Source organism: Chamaea fasciata, unplaced genomic scaffold (genome assembly GCF_029207755.1).
Source record: "Chamaea fasciata isolate MVZ Bird 193981 ecotype frontalis unplaced genomic scaffold, bChaFas1.0.hap1 SCAF_8, whole genome shotgun sequence".
Classification (NCBI taxonomy): Eukaryota; Metazoa; Chordata; class Aves; order Passeriformes; family Sylviidae; genus Chamaea; species Chamaea fasciata.
Window position 1 is genome coordinate 36489283 of NW_027094093.1, and position 7401 is coordinate 36496683.

The following is a 7401-nucleotide window of genomic DNA, read 5'->3' on the forward strand; positions in this document are numbered from 1 at the left end:
AAATTCAGCTTAGATTGAAAGGAAAAAGCAACAACCCAGCACCACATATGTACAGTATTATAAAACCTCAGCCACCAGGCCAGGGACTGAATTTTGAGTGACATTCAAAAGATTTTCGTTAAAGTATCCATTTGTTTCAGTCATTGGAGAACTATTTAGCCACTTAACTCTCCCTGCCGAATTTCTTTCAGATGCCAGTTGACAGAGAAAACTCATTCCAACTTGAGATAAATCCCTCCTTCCACTGCCAAGGGTTTTCCTGCCACAGACAATTATTAGTCCAGAGGGGACTTTTTCTTTCTTCTTGAAATTCAGCTCCTTCTAAGAAGCCTATGTTCAATTAAGTACTTCATTTAACTGACAAACTGGTAAGTCTACCTTTGTGCTTTGTTTCTTCTGAAGTTGAAAAATACAAAATGGAAGAAACATTCACATCTAGAGGCCAGTAAAGAATTTGTTCTCCAATTCAGTAGCTAGAAGAGCAAAATGGGCTGAAAAGAATACCATTTAGGCCAAAGAAACACTTATTTTATTAATTGTTTTGGAGTTTTTTTAATATTGAACACTGAAGCGTTTATTTTTAAAACGGAACAAGCACAATTAGATCTCCTGTCTTCCTGCTTGTTTTCTAGCAATAATTACAGCACACTGTTACCCATGAACGTGTTGAATTCATCAATGTTTGTCCCCTGTGCTCTCCCCTGATGTGTTTTAAGTGGCCAATTTATTATGAAGCATCTGAAAATTTCCTGTGAAATAAACGACAATAAAAAGGGCAGAACAGAATGAAAAATTACATCATTTAAAATACTTAAAATCAAGTGGAAGAATAAGGATAACTGATCAAAATTGCTCAGAATTAGGTCCAAAGGACACAGAATTTGCTTTGCTGGGAAGTTTTCAGAGAACCACCATATTCTTGAAAAACAAGATAGTCCAAGTAATAAAAACATAGTATTAAAAGGGAGAAATATTAAAGTAGTCTACAAAATACAGGTAGAAGCTTTGTTTGGTTAAATACATAATTTAATATATCTTCCACTGAGGACTAATTGATGAGCAATTTAAAATATAAAATTGTGGCTAAAAAACTTTATGTTGTCAAAAATTTGTAAGAAATTTGAAAGCAGCATTTTGCTGCTTAGAAAGTAATGTAGAGCAAGAGCCATTCTCAACATGGCAGGACAAAATATTTTTAAATGAACCTTAGGAGGTTCATAAAGTACATTTATTTCCAGTATGGTTATGGCACAAAAAAAAACTTCAGCATCTGTGACCTGTGCTTTGCATTTGAATTAATACATATTAGAAAAAAAAAATTTATAGCACTGCATTTTGTGTTGATCTTTATACCTAAAAAACTATTCATCGTGTCAGAAGAAAGGATCTAGAAGACAAATTAGGGAATTTTTGCCTCAATGGCAGCACACCATTATTGCATCTCACAAAGGACAGTGTGGGTTTTACTCATTAATTTGCAAATTTATTAATAGCATGGAAAAAAATTCTCTCAAAATCAAATTTTGGAGGTTCATCCATTTGTTGGCTTGGGAAGGTTTGCTCCAAAGGGCAAGAGCAATCAATTGGTTTAGATTTTTCCAAAAGGTGTCTTTGCAGGCCAAAGTGAGAGCCCGTGTCAGCCGTGGAAAATCTCATTTTAATGTTGGTTTTCTCCAGCTCCAGCTCACGGCACCCAAAGTGAGTCAGCGTCACCAGGGGATCCACACATGCCGTGCTCAAACCCCATCCAAGAAGGGCCCATCTTGTGCCCTGCACTATTCCAGAATTGTCATTATCAGAGAAATTAATCTTTCTACAGTTTCCTCATTGTAGAGGAAAATAGATTAGAAATGTGAGGGGAAAACCCTGTGGACAAGTAAGGCTTAAAGCAAAAATAGGGTTCAGTCCTAAATCCCTCATGGGCCTGGAAATCCCACTGCACTTCTCCCATCTTGGTGCTTAATAATTAGTCATTAATTCCTGTCCTGCAATGAACAGAACACACTCACCTCCCCTCCACTTGACAAGGTTGGGCTCGTGTTGATTATTTTAACAGACTAATTTAATTCAGGTTTCTGTAGTTTCTCTAGGAATTTGCCAAGCAGAAATTTATCAGATTCCGTATAAATCTATGTCAGGGGGAACTTTAATGGAAATGACTGCATTAAGAATTCAGGATTGGGCCCTTAATAGCTGCTATAATTTATCATCTTTTTAATATGGAGAAATCAGTAAAATGAAATATTCTAAAGACGTAAAAGTAATAACCCAATCATTTAATATGAAAGAATAACTAGACAATACAGCCCTGAAGAACTATAGATTGCCTGACAGAAAAGCATTGAATAGGAAAGACAGAAAAGCATTGGTAATAATTCTGAGGAAATAACTGTATTCCTGAAAAAAATACCAGTGAAAGGAAAACAAAACCAATCGGTTCTTCTACATTCTGGTCCATATTTTGGAAACCTTCAGACAGGGCTTTGGGGGCACTTTGAGGACAGAATTTGTTATCCTGACTCAGAATGTAGGAGAAAAAGGGAGGATCTCCACCAAATACAACAGGAGATTAATTCCTTGGGAAAATTTGCAATTTTTATAGGTTATGAGCAAGAAAAATGCATAAATTTGCAAGTAGGTAACTATTAGCTGCGTTTTCATCTATAGTCATTATAACCCCATAAAAACATGTTTTGAAGGTAATATAACCCAAATAATAACTGGGAATGAAAGCAGAAATGTATGAAAATGAGAGGCTGTCATTTCAGCCATAACATTAAAACTAAATACAAACTCTAATAAAAAGGAAAATAAGTCTGGTTTACATTTGGTACCAACGCACTGGGCTGCTTCCAACGAGAGATGTCAAATCCCTTTGAAAAGGAGATTTTTACTTACAGCCTGCTCCCAGCTCCAGGCAAACTGAGGCATGGAATTTTGACTCCACTGGTCCTAGAGGCCGGTACCGTGCTGGAAGGGGAGCAGCCCAGGAAGATGCATCTTGGGATGGGTGTTGGTGGGAGGGGACACAGGAATGTCCTGAGGTTGTGGGTACACCCCAGATGGCAGCTGGCCACTCCATCCTTGTGATTTCAGCTCAGGTTCATTTCCTTTCATCGATGTTTCCCGAGAAAGGAGGGAGAGCTGAGCTTCAGAGGTTGCTTGTCCCTGTGGATTTGGACCAATCATGATGTTCCTGAAGCTTCTCCACAAAATGAAGAAAAAAAATCCCTGCCCAGCTGCTGTCAGACTCTGAGAAACTTCCAGGGACCTCCAGATTTCCATTCATAAGGTGGGATCTGGCCTTAAATGTCTGCAAATATGAAAAAAAGGTGACTTTTTCCTTGTGGTTATTTACAAAACAGAAGGTTGTTACCACATTCTTCTGCATAAAGACTTCAAGTTAAACATATTTAAATGCAACAAAAATACCTTAAAACACAGCACAGAACAGAAAGGCCTTTCATGGTATTTTTTTTCTTTTCTGCCATGGGAAATTATCATTTGCCTTTTTAAGTATTACATGAACTGTGATAAATTCATCTTTCTCTCCCCCAAAAAAACAAAAAAAAGCCCTCGCCCAATTAAAAGTGTGTGTGCTGCTATAGGGGCAGGATGCACGCTTCCATCTGTGACTGCCAAAAAGAAAATGGTTGTGTTGGAGATGCTTTGCTGAACTCCAGCAACACCATTTAACAATTTAGCTAACTGATAAAACTAAAAATGCTGCTAATTCCCATTTGTAATACGCTAAATTGCCTGCAACTAATTTAAACAATAAGCAAGCCAGGCTATGAGCTGTTATCTGTGGCCAGTTGAGCAAAATACTTTATTTTCCGTCTCTTCAGAAGCATACATTAGCTCCTAAAAGCTCTTCTGCAAGTGGACAGCCTGTGTGGCCCCACAAGAGTTAAATTCTGCAGAGATTTCCCCACCTGAGCTTGTAAAACTTGCCATTTTCTGATAAAATATACTTATGCAAAACTTTTTGTTTCAAGCTATATGTTTTTCTTTTTTTTTTTTTTCCTTTTTGATTTTCTTCTAAAGCTCAGAAGTTTCCTTTGGGTTGAGGTATTTCTAAAGGTATAAAGAAAGCACAACCTTGAAACAACAACAACAACAACAACAAAAAAAAAAACCAGAGCATAGGATGTGCTCTGGTTGCTTCCTGCACTGCTAAAAAAAAAAAAAATTAGCTCAAATCCCAAGATCCATCCTCAGGAGCTTAATTGCTTCAAAGAATAGGAATCTTGTCAAATTCAGTCCAAACAAACATAATCAGCAGCTTTCAAAGCTCGTTTGACATTGAGGAGGCATAGAAAACAACCCGGGAAAACCAAAGAAACACACATCGACGGCCTGTCAAAATTTTTTGTCAGACATGATGCTATTATCAAGGCACATCAGAACAGAATAAAAGTGACCTGGGCTGACCACGGGCTTACAAATGTCTTGGGAAGGAAGGGGAAAACGGTGAATCAAAAGGTAGCTTTGTTGAACGTCCCCCCAGGCCTTCCTTATTGACAGGGATGACAATGGTCCCAGGATGCACCATTATCTATGACCAGCAAGCAGACATCAAATGCTACCGAGCTGTCTCTGTCAGAATAGAAAATGCTGCTCAAAAAAAAAAAAATATATATATATATACACAGGGCCTTGTTACGTTTTGTTCAGCAAAGGTTTGTCAAAAGCCAGGGTCACTCTCTGTGTGTGCACTGCCCTGAAGGGTAATTTTAAAAGGCGAGGAGAGATGCACTTGATTCTTCAGCGTTTCTCCTGGAAGGAGACTTGGAGTCTGTGGATGGCCAAAATGTTTTGAAAATCAAAAGAGTGACTCAGAAAAAAGAAAAAAAAAATGAAAAAAAAAAAAAATTAAGGGAAACAAAGTGAAGCAAAGCTAATAGATGTTCTCCACGGCCGTGTTGTTAGAAGGCAAAGCACTTTTCAAAATAAACAGGTTAGGGAATTATTCCCATATTTAGATGTTTTTTCAATCAAAAATTGAGTCGATTTCTAATGCATCAGTGGTGGGTGCTACCGTAAAGGGGTGACTCAAATTGCAGTGGATGAGTACACCCTCTTCAAGTATCTGTGTTGCACCATTATGCAGATAATTGCAGGGAAAATATTTATACTGGCGAGAAAAGAATTGTTAATATGGTACCCTCTGGAAAGAAAAGAGAGGGGCTGTATATACAAACTCCAACCTCAGAAACGTTTGGGTAAACTTTGCTTTTCTGTGAACATCTGCTAAGCACACACTGAGGGACCAAAGCCCAAGTGCACCCCACTAATTGACACAGAAATCTTTGTTTAAGGACTATGTGACTAAAAAAAAGAAAAAAGAGCCCAAACCTTGAAACAAAACAGCTGGAGGGTGAAAAGAATATTTTGGTGGGGGGTGAAAGGAATTATTGATATAGATATTATGGAAGCTGTCTACTTCTTCTTGCTTATGGGTCAGCTCTTCCTTTCTTTCATTTTGTTATTATTTCTGGGGTACAAATTTACCAAGAGAGCAAAAAAGGAGCCATAAAATCTCCCTGGTGCTGCCCTAGAGACCAGGAAACACAAACTGAGCCTCCACTGTTAACTTTACAGTCATATCCTGCCTGGAAATGTTAATTTAATGCCATTTGAAGCTTTCTGCCATGCCCCCCACACCTAGTGCCACCTGGTAGGGGTCTGGTGCTCCCCAGCTCTGCTGCTCGTCCCCAAAATCTGATTGTCTTGAGAGCATCGTGGTCCCTCCCCTCAGGCCTCAGCCATCCAGGCCCATTTCCCTGCTGGCTTCTGCTATTGATTATTGTGACTCCTCAGAGCATGTAATTGTCTTGTTTTCTTTCTTTCTTGAGGAGAAATAGCAGAATAAAAAGAAAAAATAAAAGAAGGACACAGTTACAGCCTTTTACTTCAGGTTTGCAGCTCCGAGGTAACAGCTGATGCTCCACTGTCCGTAGCCCATGATTTTCAGGGCAGAAATTAGGATAATAGACTATCAAATGTACTTTTTCTCCTCCTAGGCCAATCTCGAGATGATAGATACGATCCTTCTGCGTCTCATGGGATGTGCTCTTTTGTCCCCCAACACAAAGCTATTAATTCAATGCAATGGTTTCTTTTTTCTTTGCCCTGGAAGCCACAATATGTTGTGAGTAAGTCTGGCTTGTCTCTCCTCCTTTTGGAGCACTCCTGAGTGCCACGAGAGGCTCTGCACACCGAGGATTTGCCCACCAGTACTTACACAGCACTTTCCTCAAAGCCTTTATGCCTTCCTCCTTGCCCTTTTCCCCCCTTTTCTCACTATTTTTGTGGACTCATAAACAAGATCCAGTTTTCAGTAGTGGTGTCAAAATACAACCTCTATTTTTTTTCAGCTGTCAATTATTGATATAGACATAAGTAAAGGAGAAATAAAATAAAATAAAATCAATATCTTCCTCATCAGTAAATTCAAAACCTCTGCATCAATATTCTTGTACATCCTAGCCCTTAAAACCCAGATATCTTCCAGGTGACTTCTGTGCTGTAATGCTCCATGGGAAATTTAGAGCTTTAAGGTGTCTAGCATTTTGACATCAAAGCCTCCACAGAAAAAGAGTTGCCTGATGACACCTGGAAGGAAAGGAAGGCACAAATATATCTGCAATCCTTTTTACCCCCCATTCAGTCCTGCATCAAACAAACAGCTCCCCGAGAACAGAGACCCCGGACCAAATCTACCCGAACAGGGTGTGGGTTCAGTGTCTTCTGAGCCAGGTTTCAGATGTTCCATGGAGGCAGTAGAGTTGGCAGCAATAAAATTCTGTAAAATCCTATTTATTAAATAAACCCTGTTCCACTCACCACACAACTCATTTCCATGATTTCTGACCACGGCAACATCCACGTCCAGCTTTCACAGTATTTCACCTTTGTTTAAAATCAAACTAAATTGGGAAAAAAAAAAAATAAAATAAAATAAAGGCAGCACTGACTCTACTTAATTGTGCATCCATAGGGTGACCAAAGCAAACGACCTGAGGCTGAGGGATCCACCTGACACACGAGGTTACTCTGTGTGGAATGAGGTAACACACACGTGGACGTGAGATTCCCACCCCAAAAATCAGGAGCGCCACATCACCTCACTGTGCTTGCCCTCAGCAGGAAATTTGAGCAGCACCTGTGATTCTCCAGTGCTCATCTGGCCCTGCAATAACCCCCTTAATTTCTGAGCTGCAGAGGGTTTACCACTAATGACAGCCACGTTCTTGCTCTGAGGATAGACACCAAGCAAACGAGCATGATCACAGATGTTTAAGAGTAAATGTGAAAGGAAAGGAATGAGCATAAAAAAAAAAAAAAAGGGAGTGAGGGAGTATTGATTCAGTGTGACTGATGTGAATGAGTTAAATG

General features: G+C 39.3%; 1 long non-coding RNA gene across 1 annotated transcript; it reads right to left on the reverse strand.

The window, feature by feature from the left end:
* Positions 1-6446: 6446 nt before the first annotated feature.
* Positions 6447-7084, reverse strand: LOC136293023 (uncharacterized). Its single transcript, XR_010722063.1, has 3 exons — positions 7023-7084; positions 6850-6932; positions 6447-6618 (listed from the first exon to the last, which is right to left on the reverse strand). It is a non-coding gene; the product is annotated as an uncharacterized lncRNA (long non-coding RNA).
* Between the last annotated feature and the right edge of the window lie 317 nt (positions 7085-7401).